Source organism: Bison bison, unplaced genomic scaffold (genome assembly GCF_000754665.1).
Source record: "Bison bison bison isolate TAMUID 2011002044 unplaced genomic scaffold, Bison_UMD1.0 scf7180017864519, whole genome shotgun sequence".
Lineage (NCBI taxonomy): Eukaryota > Metazoa > Chordata > Mammalia > Artiodactyla > Bovidae > Bison > Bison bison.
In genome coordinates this window covers 368757-382737 of record NW_011495072.1, presented here as the reverse complement: position 1 = coordinate 382737, position 13981 = coordinate 368757, and the positions used below count along the sequence as shown (strand labels likewise).

Here is a 13981-nt window from a genome sequence, read left to right as displayed (position 1 = left end):
TCAAGAGTCTTCTCCAACACCACAGTTCAAAGGCATCAATTCTTCGGTGCTCAGCCTTCTTTACAGTCCAACTCTCACATCCATACATGACCACAGGAAAAACCATAGCCTTGACTAGATGAACCTTTGTTGGCAAAGTAATGTCTCTGCTTTTGAATATGCTATCTAGGTTGGTCATAACTTTCCTTCCAAGGAGTAAGCGTCTTTTAATTTCATGGCTGCAGTCACCATCTGCAGTGATTTTGGAGCCCAGAAAAATAAAGTCTGACAGTGTTTCCACTGTTTCTCCATCTATTTCCCATGAAGTGATGGGACAAGACGCCATGATTTTCGTTTTCTGAATGTTGAGCTTTAAGCCAACTTTTTCACTCTCTTCTTTCACTTTCATCAAGAGGCTTTTGAGTTCCTCTTCACTTTCTGCCATAAGGGTGGTGTCATCTGCATAGCTGAGGTTATTGATATTTCTCCCGGCAATCTTGATTCCAGCTTGTGTTTCTTCCAGTCCAGCGTTTCTCATGATGTACTCTGCATATAAGTTAAATAAGCAGGGTGACAATATCTTTGATTAAATTGAGATGCTTTAAGCCATTGTTTCTTCAAACACTTCTTCTGAATTACACTTTTTCTCCTATCCTTTTGGGACTCTAGTGACATAAGTGTTAGACTTCTGCTGTTATTCTAGAGGTGCCTGAAGCTCTGTTAATTTTTCTTCCAATTTCTCTCCATTGTTCAGACTGGATAATTTCTACCAAACTACCTTCAATATCACTGATCATTTTCCCTCTCATTTCCAGTTCTGTTAGATTTGGATTATTGTTATTTTTTTCAGTTCTAAGATTTCCATTTGGTTCTTTTATATCTCTTATTTCTTTGCTGATATAGTCTATCTTTCTATTTGTTTCAGAAGTGTTTCCCCTTACTTGTTGGAGCATTTTTACAATAGCTTGCTTAAAGTCTTTGTCAGATAATATGAGTTTGCTAGGTTTTATCTTAGCATTGGCATCTATTCACCATCTTTTCTCATGTGAGTTGAGATTTCCTAGTTCTTCACAGGTAAAGTAATTTTGGATGGTGTTATAGACATTTTGAATACTACGTTTACAAATTCTGATTCTTTTAAAAATCCCGTGGAGAATATGTATGTTATTGTTTTGATAGGCAATTGATTCAGAGGGGCTTTTTCCTAAAGCTCTGATGGGGTTGTGGTTTTAATGTTAGTTTTATTTTCAAAGCCATTAAGTTGATGTTCAAATTTGTGTGCCATGCAGCAGCTAATCTGAGACATGGACAGCAGTCTATTTTGTACTTTGGTTTGTTGCTGTTCAGTTTCTAAGTCATGTCCAACTCTTTGCAACCCCATGGACTATACCATGCCAGGCCTCCATATCCTTCACTATCTCCAGGAGTTTGCTCAAACTCATGTCCATTGAATTGGTGATGCCATCCAACCATTTCATTCTCTGTCTCCCCCTTCTCTTCCTGCCCTCAATCTTTCCCAGCATCAGGGTCCTTCCCAGTGAGCCAGTTCTTCACATCAGGTGGCCAAAGTATTGGAGCTTCAGCTTTAGCATCAGTACTTCCATTGAATATTCAGGGTTGATTTCCTTTAGGATTGACTGGTTTGATCTCCTTGCAGTCCAAGGGACTCTCAAGAGTCTTCTCCAATACCACAGTCTGAAAACATCAATTCTTTGGCACTCAGCTTTCTTTAAGGTCCAACTCTCCTATCTGTACATGACTACTGGAAAAACCATAGCTTTGACTATACAGACCTTTGTTGGCAAAGTGATGTCTCTGCTTTTTAATATGCTGTCTAGGTTTGTCATCTGGTCCCATTGCCCCTAAGCTGCTAAGTCACTTCAGTCGTGTCTGACTCTGTGCGACCCCATAGATGTCAGCTCACCAGGCTCCTCTATCCCTGGAATTCTCCAGGCAAGAATACTAGAGTGGGTTTCCATTTCCTTCTCCAATGCATGCATGCATGCATGCTAAGTCACTTCAGTCGTGTCTAACTCTGTGCAACCTTATGGACAGCAGCCCTCCAGGCTCCTCTGTCCACAGGATCCTCTAGGCAAGAATACTGGAATGGGTTGCCATTTCCTTCTCCTGGTCCCATTACTTCATGGCAAATAGATGGGGAAAGAGTGGAAACAGTGATAGACTTTATTTTGGGGAGCTCCAAAATCACTGCAGATGGTGACTGCAGCCATGAAATGAAAAGATGCTTGCTCCTTGGGAGAAAAGTTATGACCAAACTAGACACCTTATTAAAAAGCAGAGACATTTCTTTGCCAACAAAGGTCTTTCTAGTCAAAGCTATGTTTTTTTCTAGTAGTCATGTCTGGATGTGAGAGTTGGACTATAAAGAAAGCTGAGCGCTGAAGAACTGATGTTTTTGAACTGTGGTATTGGAGAAAACTCTGGAGAGTCCCTTGGACAGCTAGGAGATCCAACCAGTCCATTCTAAAGGAAATCAGTCCTGAATATTCATTGGAAGGACTGATACTGAAGCTGAAACTCCAATACTTTGGCCACCTGAGTCATTTGAGAAGACCCTGATGCTGGGAAAGATTGAAGGCAGGAGGAGAAGGGAATGACAGAGGATGAGATGGTTGGATGGCATCACCAGCTTGATGCACATGAGTTTGAGTAAACTCCAGGAGTTGGTGATGGACAGGGAGGCCTGGCGTGCTGCAGTCCATGAGGTTGCAAAGAGGTTGCAAAGACATGACTGAGAGACTGAACTGAACTGAACTAGGTTTGTCATAGCTTTTCTTCCAAGGAGCAAGCATCTTTTAATTTCATGGCTGCACTCAATCTGCAGTGGTTTTGGAGCCCCCAAAAATAAAACCTGCCACTGTTTCCATTTCCCCCCCATCTATTTGCCATGAAGTGATGGGACCAGATGCCATGATCTTAGTTTTCTGAATGCTATTTTAGGTTTTTCACTCCTCTTGCACCTTCATCAAGATGCTCTTTAATTCCTTTTTGCTTTCTGCCATTAGAGTGGTATCATCTGCCTATTTGAGGTTATTGATATTTCTCATGGAAATCTTGATTCCAGCTTGTGCTTCATCCAGCCCGGCATTTTGCATGATGTACTCTGCATGTAAGTTAAATAACCAGGGTGACAATATACAGCCTTGATGTACTCTTTTCCGACTTTGAACCAGTCCATTGTTCCATGTCCATTTTTTAATAGAAAATGAGTTTTTAATATTTTAAAAATAATACATTTGTGGCAAGTGTAAATAAAGTTCTAACATAATAATAAATTGATAATTTGAACCAAGAAAATAATAGGGCCACAAATGCAATTCCAAATGCAAAGCAGTTATCCTATGTTTAAGGATAGTTTATATTAATGTATATTTTTGTTTTTAAGAAAAAGATGATTACAAAAAAAGATGTATAATTGGGTATATAGCCATTTAGGTATACCTAAGTTCTATTGGTCAAAAATATATTCTTTTAGAAAATCCATTTTAAACATCATACTTTTTTCAGTGATTTTCTCCAGCTCTTTGATGGACTGAACTCAGGAACTGGTTTGGCCATACTTGAATTATACTGATATATACAATACAGGCCTCCAAGGGACAGTCCAGCTCTAACTTGTGAAGTAGGCCCAGTTCAGAATGTTGAACAAACAGTAGTACTAATCATCAAAAGTTACCAACTTTAGGTACGTTTGTTTGGGTTTCTGTGGTTTAGGCACATCCAAAATTTCTTCATAGTCCGCACTCATTCTTTTTGCCCCAGTGACCAACTGTGACCATTTGATCTGAATTTTAGGACAATCTTTCTTCAAATGTTCCACAGAGCCACATAGTCTGCAGCCACCACCATCGGCATAGAGTCCTTTGGGATTATCAGGACAAGATCTGGACAGATGTCCCATTTCCCCACAAACAAAACATTTTGCAAAAGGAAGTTCACCAAGAGCTGGGTCTAGTTTAACCTTGCACTTGTGGATCCACACCAGTAACATATTCCAGTGCCCATTTCTTGATTCTCAAGGGCAGCAGGGCAATCTGCAATCCCATGGCCAGCTGTCTACAATGGAAACATATTGCATTTTTCTTTGCTGCTTGTCTTTTTAATCGTCTTCCTTCCCAGCAACTGTCTTTCTTTAAGGCAACTACGATTTTTTCCCTTGCTTCCAGACTGTTGCTATCATCTCACCATGTGAACCGTCTGTGAGTTTTGTCTTAGATATTCCATTAATCCATTCACATCTTCATTTAAATACTCCTTTTTCTTTTTATTCTTTTTGTGTTTTGCTTGGGATGCATAATTTTTAAGGCACAGCCTATTGGCTTCAAGTTGTTTACTCTTTGGAAGGTTTTGGCTTTGTCCTTCAAAGGACCCCTTCTTCATGTTCTCCCATAATGTTGTAGAGAAGAGTCTTTTGTTCTGTGTGGTAATAACTCATGCCCATCTGGCAGGGCTTCATCAGAGGTTTATCAATCACACAAGAATCCTCCAGAGCAGCAGAGTTACCAGGCCAGAGAAACACGTGCCCCTGTGGTGGTGGCACCTCCATGTTCAGTTCTGTTGCTTCTTGACCTGCATACAGATTTCTTAGGAGGCAGGTAAAGTGGCCTGATATTCCCATCTCTTTAAGAACTTTCCACAGTTTGTTGTGATCCACATAGTCAAAGGCTTTTGCATAGTCAATGAAGCTAATGTTTTTCTGGAATTCTCTTGCTTTTTCTATGATCCAATGGATGTTGGCAATTTGATCTCTGGCTCCTTTGCCTTTTCTAAATCCAGCTTGTACATCTGGAAGTTCAAAACCTATGATGTACTCTTTAGGGTCAGATCCCAACCTGTGCAGCTTGGGCATTAGCCCAGAAGTTAATAAAAAACTTTATGAGGTAGCTTTCCTGACCTCCTCTCTCCTGGGGCTCCCTTTTTTGGTCTTCAAGCCAGAAAGCTAGGGCTTTGCTTACCCAACTTTCCCAGTTCTGCTATGCACTTCCCATGACTATGCCTGAATCTAGGGCTAAACGATGGGAGGACAAAAGAGAAAGAAAAGTGCCATGTTCATCCTGCCTTCAGTTTGGCAATAATGCATCTGTTCAGAGAGAAAGGCTCCCCTACCTCAGAGTTTTAGGTTCTTGCAGGGTCCATGAAATGCTGTTGTGGAATTGCTTGTGAGCTGGAGTATAAAAGCACAGGAAAGATGTTTTTAAATGTAGTTTCCTACTCTCTCTAGGAGACCGCTCACTTGCTCCTTGAGCCAGAATCAGCAGATGTCTCCCGAAGCTCTCTGTGTCACTGTTGATGTCCCTTTTAGTTTTCAGGCTGCCCTGAGTTTAGACGGGGAACACAAGTGGAGGAAAAATGGTAAGCTCACTGACAATTAGGTGGTACTTCAAATTATGATTTTCTTCTCCAATCTGCCTGTTATTACTCAGTTTTCAAAGTAGCTACTCCCTGCATCCTGTTTGATTTTAAGCTGCAGTCGGAGCTTAAAAGACAGAATGGAGTATACTTACATGATCCTACAACCTAAATGTTGGTGTTTATATTTTTGTAGTTTTATTCTTTTTAAAAATCAATAATGTTTGTTTTCATTACATTAACATTGCATGTTTTCATTACATGGAAACTTTCAAGTTGTGGGAAGTGATAATGGTGATTCTGATAGAAATGTAAAATTTCATTACAGAATATTTTCATTTTAATAAACGAGTTTTTATTAGAAAAATTGTAAGCAAGACTACTCCAGTAATGCCTGCCTGCTGTGCCCCACATATGTATCCACACTCTAACCACTGAGTCAAGTTTTCAATGTTTCTTCCATTTTAGAAGACCCTTCTGTTCGTTTTGAAGATCAGCTGCAGTGTTGCCTCCTAGAAGAAGCCTTCAGAAATGCAGTAGACAGGGGGCTAGGTCCAATGCATTTGGAGGTGGCCACAAGAGGAGCTGAGTAAAGAAAGGGTCCTCTGAGCAGCTGGGGTTATAGAGACAGACTTGGGAAGGGCTGGTAGGCTGGGACAGGAGAAGCTGTTGGCAGGTGGGTATGTGGGCCCTGAGCCTGAGTTTCCCCCCAAACACAGTGCAGATGATAAGCCCACATAAGCATGGAGAGGTTGTGAGTGACCGTGCCCAGCGCAGCACTGGAACTTGATCAGAACCATCTCTGATTACACCCCATGGAATGGCTGGACCTCCTCTAAAGTCCTTCTCATGGACTGTGAAGTCCCACCAACTGGGCTCCAAGCTCACCTCTCAAACCTCGCCCAAATCCTTTCCTTGCATACACTACACTTATTCCTACCTCAGGGCTCTGTGCTTCCCTCACTGGGAACACCCTTCCCCCAGGTCTTCACCTGGCTGCTTCCCTCTTATCCCCTATCAAAGCCTTCTCTGACCACAGGTTCACATGGTATTCACTGCCCAGTCATTCTCCACACTGGTTCTGTGCTTAGTCATTCACTCGTGTCCGACTCTTTGAGATCCCAGGGACTGTAGCCCACCAGGCTCCTCTGTCTTTTGTATTTTTCAGGGAAGAATACTGGAGTTGGTTGCCATTTCCTCCTCATTTCATATTCCTGTGGCATGAAGTTGTATCTTATTTACTTGCTTGGCCCCTGTTCTCCCCATGTGACCATGAGTTCTTGAGGGTATGGCTTTGCCAGCCCTACTCAAGGCTGTACCACCGACATCTGGAACAGGGCTCACCTAGCACTTGCTGAAGGGCTAAATAAAGGAATGAATGAATGAACAAACAACAGCCACGAGGAGGTGACTGGTGCATCAGCAGACAGAGGAGGGCAGAGAAAGTGCTCAGGGGTGCCTGGCCAGTGGCCAAGGCTACCAGTGGTGACCGTACTGCCCCGTGGGGCTGGCCTGCCAGGCGACAGCTGCCAGGGAGTAGAGTGGCTCGTTCTGTGAGGGGAAACAAGGGTCTTATTTACCACAGACAATGAATTTCAAGACTGTGTGAAAAACACATTTGTCACTGAGATGTGTGAATCGAGGACACAGGAATGAAAGCGCTAGCTGTTCTTCAGCTGAGTCTTCCCCCAACCCCCGCCAGCCAGCTGAGAGGCACAGCCCTGCCTGTCCTGGCCTGGGCCCCGACTGGGATCTGTGGGAGCAACCATCCGGGGAGGCTCCCCACCCTCCTGTGATCGACCAGAGTCAGCCGTGCCCAGGTTTTTCTCCCGCTGAGCCTCCTGATGGCTCTCCTGGCCCCAGGCCTCAGCCGAGCCACTGTCTGTGCTTCAGCCAAGGGCTGCACTGGCAGCCGCTCACGTCCCTCTCTTGTTCTCCTCCTCATCAGGCCTGAGTCCCGAGTGTGGTGGGAGCTGTGGAAGCAGCCCTGAGGTGGCCCCCTGCTCTCGGCCCCTCCTCACCGCAGGTTGTGAGGTGTGTGTCTCTCTCTAGTGAGTGGGTGGGGTTGGGACGACCCTTTTGTGGGCCCTGCCCAGTTAGAGCCTGGAGGGCAGGGGCTCTTGTAAGCACTATAGAGCCGTTCCAAATCAGGGCCCTTGAGTCCCAGAGAATTGGTACTTAGTTGCTCAGCTGTGTCCAACTCTCTGTGACCCCAAGGACCGTAGCCCACCAGGCTCCTCTGTCCATGGGATTCTCCAGGCAAGAATACTAGAGTGGGTTGCCAGGCCCTCCTCCAGGGCATCTTCCCAACCCAGGGATGAAACCCAGGTCTCCCACATTGCAGGCAGATTTTTTTACCATCTGAGCTATCTGAGCCCCAGAGAGTTGGAGACAGACCAAGTTGGAAGCCACGGCCCCGGTTCCAGGTTCAGGGGCCACATGGTGAGACCCAGGCCATGGCTCCCCATTCCAGGCATCCTGGGGCCCCCCTCCAGCCCAGGAGTGGGATCCCCACTGCCAGAACCTCCTTAGGGAGGGAGGACCCCATCGGCAACAGAGGAGGAAACCACTCTCAGTTTAAGTTTGTGGCTTCCTCATTATCAGGCCTGAGTCTCGAATGTGATGACAGAGCCTGGGACTTTCAGCTTCCACAGCTGAGCCCTGAAGGCAGGCCTCAGGTGAATCTGGAAGGTGTGAGCATTTATGAGGTCCCAGGCCTGGTGCCTGCTCACCTGGAGGCGGCAGGGCAGGAGGAACCTCACATGCAGACACTGTAGACTGGAAGGAAGGGGACATCAACAAGGACCACGGTCCCCACCTCCTGTGGCCTTGGAACCCAACATAACCCTGGCGATGACAACACCCCAGCAAACCCCGAGCCAGCCTTCTGGGCTGACGGATTTGCTTTCATCAAAGCTGACAACATTGGGACTGCCTAGGCCAGTGTGCATGGCAACCACTGCCCTGCCTCCCTGCTGAGGGTCAGCCCCCACTGCCTGCATACCCTCAGGGATGCTGCCCATCTGTCTTTGGAGTCTGAGGCAAAAATAGCTAATCGCATCTCCACGTTCTGCATGAGTCACCCACACCTCTTCACAAACGCCTCTCAGGCATTTTCCAAGACAGCAAACAGTCGGCAAAAATAAAAGCTTTATTTTTTATCCCTGTGGCTTCTGGGATTTGTTTCAGTATCTGGGGAGGCAAGCCTGGGAGGCTTGGTGATGAGCTCCGTGGGCTACATGGAGCAGGGAGGGGGTCTTCCTCACTGCCTGGTAGTGGAACAGCCTCCTCACCTGTATGAGCCTCAGTTCCCACATCTATAAAGTGGGCTCATAATAGCCCCCCTTGGTGGATCTACTGGGGTCAGAAGTAGAGTCACTGCTCTGTTGGCATGGTGCAGCCCACTCTGTGATGAGAGGCACTCAGGCTCCTGGCCAGGAGGTTGCACTGGCTTGCTTCTGTGCCTCCTTCAGGCAGGAACTGCCCCGGCTGCCTAGCCTTACACTGCCACTTGGGTTATCCGGCCTTTCTCTGAGCTCAGGCCTCTCTGAGCTAGCCAAGTGCACCTTAAGCTGTCTTGATCAGGGCCCAGGAATCACGAGGTGGTTGAGGAAGTGGGGGCATGGAGGTGTAGGGATCCCCAGCAGTTAGAACAGTCTAGGGTGTGCAAAACTCACAGGCGCTGCTGCCCACTGACTCCCCTCAGACCCTCCCATCAAGCTCAGCCAGGGACTTCCTGCCCCAGCCTGAAAAGAACTGGGTCCACATTCTCCCTTCTCCAGAATCCCTACCAGGCTCCCCCCACCTCCCGGGAGCTGGAGCCCACCTGGATCTCCTCCCCACTTGTGTGGCCTCTTGCCCTATGGCCCTCCCACCTGCCCACCAACATTCCGTTCCGCCTCTCTGGACCCTCCCTGCCTCCAGGCCTCTGCACTGCTGTACTCTCTTCCTGGATGGCAGAGGCTGAAGTTCAACCTGCTGTCCTCTCCTCCAGGGAGCCTGACTCAATCCCCTCGGCCCTGCTAATGGCCACAGCTCCCTTTCTGGGATCCCATGCCGTTCACACAGTCCTCTGAGCAATTTGTCCCTGGGCAAGGCCTGTGGTCCCTGTGTGGCTCTCTCACCTACTCATTCATGGCCAGGGAGGGCGCAGTTCACTTCTGTCCCTCATATGGATCCAGGCGGGCAGTTGCCAAGTGCATCCACAATGGTCACTCCAGGTAAATCAAGAGGTTGACAAGCAGGGGTCCAGGTGTCCCGCCCCTGTAAATGGTGGATCTGCTGACCTTATTTACACAAGGGTTTTCATGAGAATCAGCATTTCTGCCTTTACTTAAGAGCTCAGAAGAGCCAGCCACATCAAGCCTCCATTCCTTCCTGGCACTTGTCCCTCTACTCAGGGAGGCCACCAGCTTGCTGTCCCCATCATCTGGCTGGCCTGATTAAGCCCTCTGTGGTCACTGGCGTTCGGGTGCCTCAGGGGACCCGGTATTCTAAGAGACCAGAGACCAGACCCTTGCACTGGCTGCACCTCCCTGGGGGTCACACAGACATCGCTCCCTAGGACGTTTGCTCCTAGCTAGAGACGTCTGTCAGGGGTCTGGAAAGATAGATAGATAGATAGATACAGTAGTTTATTAGCTTGAACACCAAGCTATCTTACATCTTTTAGGAAGAAAAAACACTAAATTTAAAAACGCACCACCCACTGAATTTGGACACAATTAAAATGTGTTAAGCATTTCCTTGGGGAAGGGACACAACACCTCTACTCAATTAAGAGAAACATTCATATGGTCTAGGTCTTTATTTTTATACCCACATGCCATGGATTCATAGGAATCAGCCCCAGGAGTTCAGGCTCCTTCCCATTCGTCCTCAAGCAGTGTGCTTCTTTGGGTGGAGCAGGCTGGTGCTTCAGCTGAACCCAAGGCCCTTTTTCTTTGACTTCCTTCTTTTTCTGATCATTTTCCTTCACACATTTCAGGAAGCTATCTTGGCTGTTAGAGTCCTTAATATGCTCAATACGCACATTAATTCTCTTGGCAAGAATCTTGCCCTTAACTTGTTTGCTTACAATGATCCCAACAGCATGCTGAGTAACACTGCAGACTCATCCACTTTTGCCGTGGCAACATTTGTGGGGCATTCCTTCTTGAACAGTACCGATTGCCTTGATAGCCACAATATCACCCTTCTGGTAGATGCACATGTATGTGGCCAAAGGAACAACCCCACGTTTTCTAAAAGGTCCAGAGGTCATTCAGCAGGTGTCCCTCCTCTTCCTCTTTGCATTGCTCATTTTGGCAAATTACTGGAAGATGGTGGTTCCAGCCGAAAGGCAGGAAAGATCTTAATGGACAGAGAAATAATTTCATTTCTCCCTGAATTTGGAAATCTGAAGGAAGTAATTAAAACCCATGGGATGGTCCCAGAGCACTGGGCAGGTGAACGTGCTGCAGCCCCCTCCCCCCGCAGATGGATGGCAGCACTGGAGCAGGAGGGCCCAGGCGACAGCAAGCAGGGCCACTCAGCTGCAAATAGCTCCAGGAAGCAAGAAGCTGCTTTTAAATACCCCTCATTCCTGCTATAAGAGGAAGTTCTCACAGCTGAACTTTAACAAATTCGTTGTTGTCTTTTCTGGGAAGATGAGGGAAGATGAAGTCATCCTTGTTATAATAAAACAAAGAAACATACTGTTTTTCTCTGGCTTCTCTTAGGAGTCGTGAGTAGACAGAGAAAAGGCTCTTGTCAGAGAAGCTGGGAGGATGTGTGAGTGTATCTGAGGCCCAAACCAGCGGCTCCACTGGGCATTCTGGGTCAGTCCTGGCCTGTGCCACAGCCTCTGGACTTGTGGGGCCCTCATCCACGGCCAGCACCTTGTAGCATGTGCACAAATGCGACTGTGAATCTTGTTCCCTCTAGGATTGCTGAAAAGCAGTTTGATTGTCACCTGCAGGGGGACATAGAAGGGGTCTTATGGTTGTCACAGAAGGGGAAACTGAGGCTCAGAGAGAGGGCCTGACCTGTGTTAGGTCACCTAGTTTGACTGAGTGGGATTCAAACTAATATTGGGCTTTTATTGACTTCTGAAATGGTCTGGGGTAGCCCACAGCCATGACGGATTCTGACTTGAGAGGTTCTCCATGCAGAGACCCAGGCAGCTTGTGTAAGGAAAGGCCCAGGCCGGATGCGGGGGCTACTGAGGTCACAGGCAGTAGAGGCTGGCCCAGTGCACATGGCCAGCACTGGGCGTCCATGCAGAGCAGGGCCTCCCCAGCCACTGTCCTAAAAGACAGTCAGGGAGGCAGTGGTGTTAGAACTTGAGTCCTGTGTGAAGACACCACTTGGGCATGGCCACCTTTGCAAAAGCCAGTGAGCCTCTGCCTCTAAAGCTGAAACCTCTCACACTGGGGGTTCAGTTCTGTTCAGTTCAGTTGCTCAGTTGTGTCCAACTCTTTGAGACCCCGTGGACCGCAGCACACCAGGCTTCCCTGTCCATCACCAACTCCTGGAGCTTGCTCAAACTCATGTCCATTGAGTTAGTGATGCCATCCAACCATCTCATCCTCTGTCATCCCCTTCTCCTCCTGCCTTCAATCTTTCCCAGCATCAGGGTCTTTTCAAATGAGTCAGTTCTTTGCATCATGTGGCCAAAGCATTGGAGCTTCAGCTTCAGCATCAGTCCTTATAATGAATATTCAGGACTGATTCCCTTTAGGATGGACTGGTTGGATCTCCTTGCAGTCCAAGGGACTCTCAAGAGTCTTCTTCAACACCACACCCTGAGGGTAGGGTCATCCTGATCAGATGTGAGCACTGAACATCTGTCCCTGCCCTCAGCATCTGGGGAAGGCTGGTTGTCAGTTGGAGGTGCATTCCTGGAAAATGCAGATGCCGAGGTCTCACACCAGCTTGTGGACAGCCCAGGTGGTTCTGATGCCCAAGCAGCCAAATCCTCCACCTAGAGGAGTCCCAGAGGTGGGGACCCTCCAACTGTCACCCATCCAAGAGCCCTTGGGCAAGGCCCACCCACCTCAGAGCTTCCTAATAAAGTGCATACAGTGCACCACCTCACGTGTGGACAGGAAGACACTGGTGTGAATCAGCTGCCTCGTGCCAAACAAACTCACAGCCCAGATACGGTTACCTCTTCCCTCAAACCTCTGCGTCCAACCATGCTGCTGCTCTTATCCTCCCTGTTTCATTTGAGGCGACCCTGGTTGAGTGACTTGTGCACTGCAGTGTGGGGAGCTGGGGGAGCCAGGCCAGGACATAGTGTGTGACCCAGAACCCAGCTCATGCCACCTCCCCCACTCTGGGCCCTGGGTCACATGTATCAGTGCAAGGAATCGCCAAGGCGGAGTGTGGAGAAGTGAGGGCAGCCACCAGGAGAAGTCTTCCCAGGGCTGGGGACACCTAATGCCAGGCATCAGAATGGTGACAAGGGTGAGGCTCCCCTGTGCACACCGGTCCTCTGCACACCTGCTCTGTGCAGCCCCCTGCATCCCTCCAAGAACCAGGCTCAGGGCCTTCAGGACCTGAAACCCTTCACTCCAGTGTTTTTTGAATGACACATTCCAGGATCATTTTCATGTTTCCAGGCCTGACGACTCTCTGCACAGCTATTCACTTAGTCATGTTTTTCATATCAATTCACATTTTAAAATTAGTATCATTCTTAATGATAGTATCTATGAACTCATGGGTCTAATGTGCTGGCCATGTGCTTTTTAAAATGTGTTCAAATAAACATGCTGACACGTGTCAGTGACTGAAGAGTGAATAATGTTATGGCGGTCAGTGCTCAGCATTGCTGGAGTGACTCAAGAGTGAATAAATGTATTGCAGTTAGTCCTCGGCATTGCTGGCCCCTGAAGACAACAGCTGGCGCTGAGGTGGATTATAGGTCCTCCAGTCTCGGAGTCTCTTAGGTGAACCAAGCTGCTTCCTTGACATGCCCGAGACCCACAGGGACCTCAGCTGGGCACAACCTCCAGCAGCAGGTGGCCCCTGAGGCAGAGGCCACGCAGGCCATGCCCTCGCCTAGGTACACGTTCCACGTGGGCTCCAGTCCACGGAGGGCCGTCCAGCCATGCTGAGTGCTACTTTCATCTTGGCCCAGGCGGCTGGCTATCAGTCGTGTCATCGGGACAACAAAGTCCAGGCTTTGTGCGGGCTGCCAGGCCAGCCCAGGCACCCCATGTCACAACTCCAAGACTCGCCAAGATAAGGCTGGGAGGAATCACTGCTTGTGCAGATGGGCCCTGCTGCTCAGGGGACAGGCACTTCTGGGACTAACACTTCAGAAAGACTCCGCCACAAAGACACTCCGAAAACATCAGTGCTTTGGCAATGGTAGCTGTCCAGGCTGGGCCCATCTGAGCACCCTCCTGGCCCTCTCTGGTCCTGGAGGTGGGGGCTACACAGAACGGGGGCTTCCAGGGATGACAACTTTGACAGCATGTGGGTGACTGAGATGTGGGGGTGAGACTCAGCGAGAGAAAGGAGTGGCTGGCAGAGGGGCAGGGAGGGGGATGCTAGCCTAAAGGCCACAGAACAATGGGAGCTACTTAACAACGGCCACAGAACAACGGGAGTTTCCATAGAGAACAGTTTCTCTAAGGAAGCA

At 48.1% G+C, this 13981-nt stretch overlaps 1 pseudogene; it reads right to left on the bottom strand.

Moving 5' to 3' along the window:
• Nucleotides 1-3658: 3658 nt before the first annotated feature.
• Nucleotides 3659-13498, bottom strand: LOC104981751 (annotated as a pseudogene).
• Nucleotides 13499-13981: the final 483 nt, after the last annotated feature.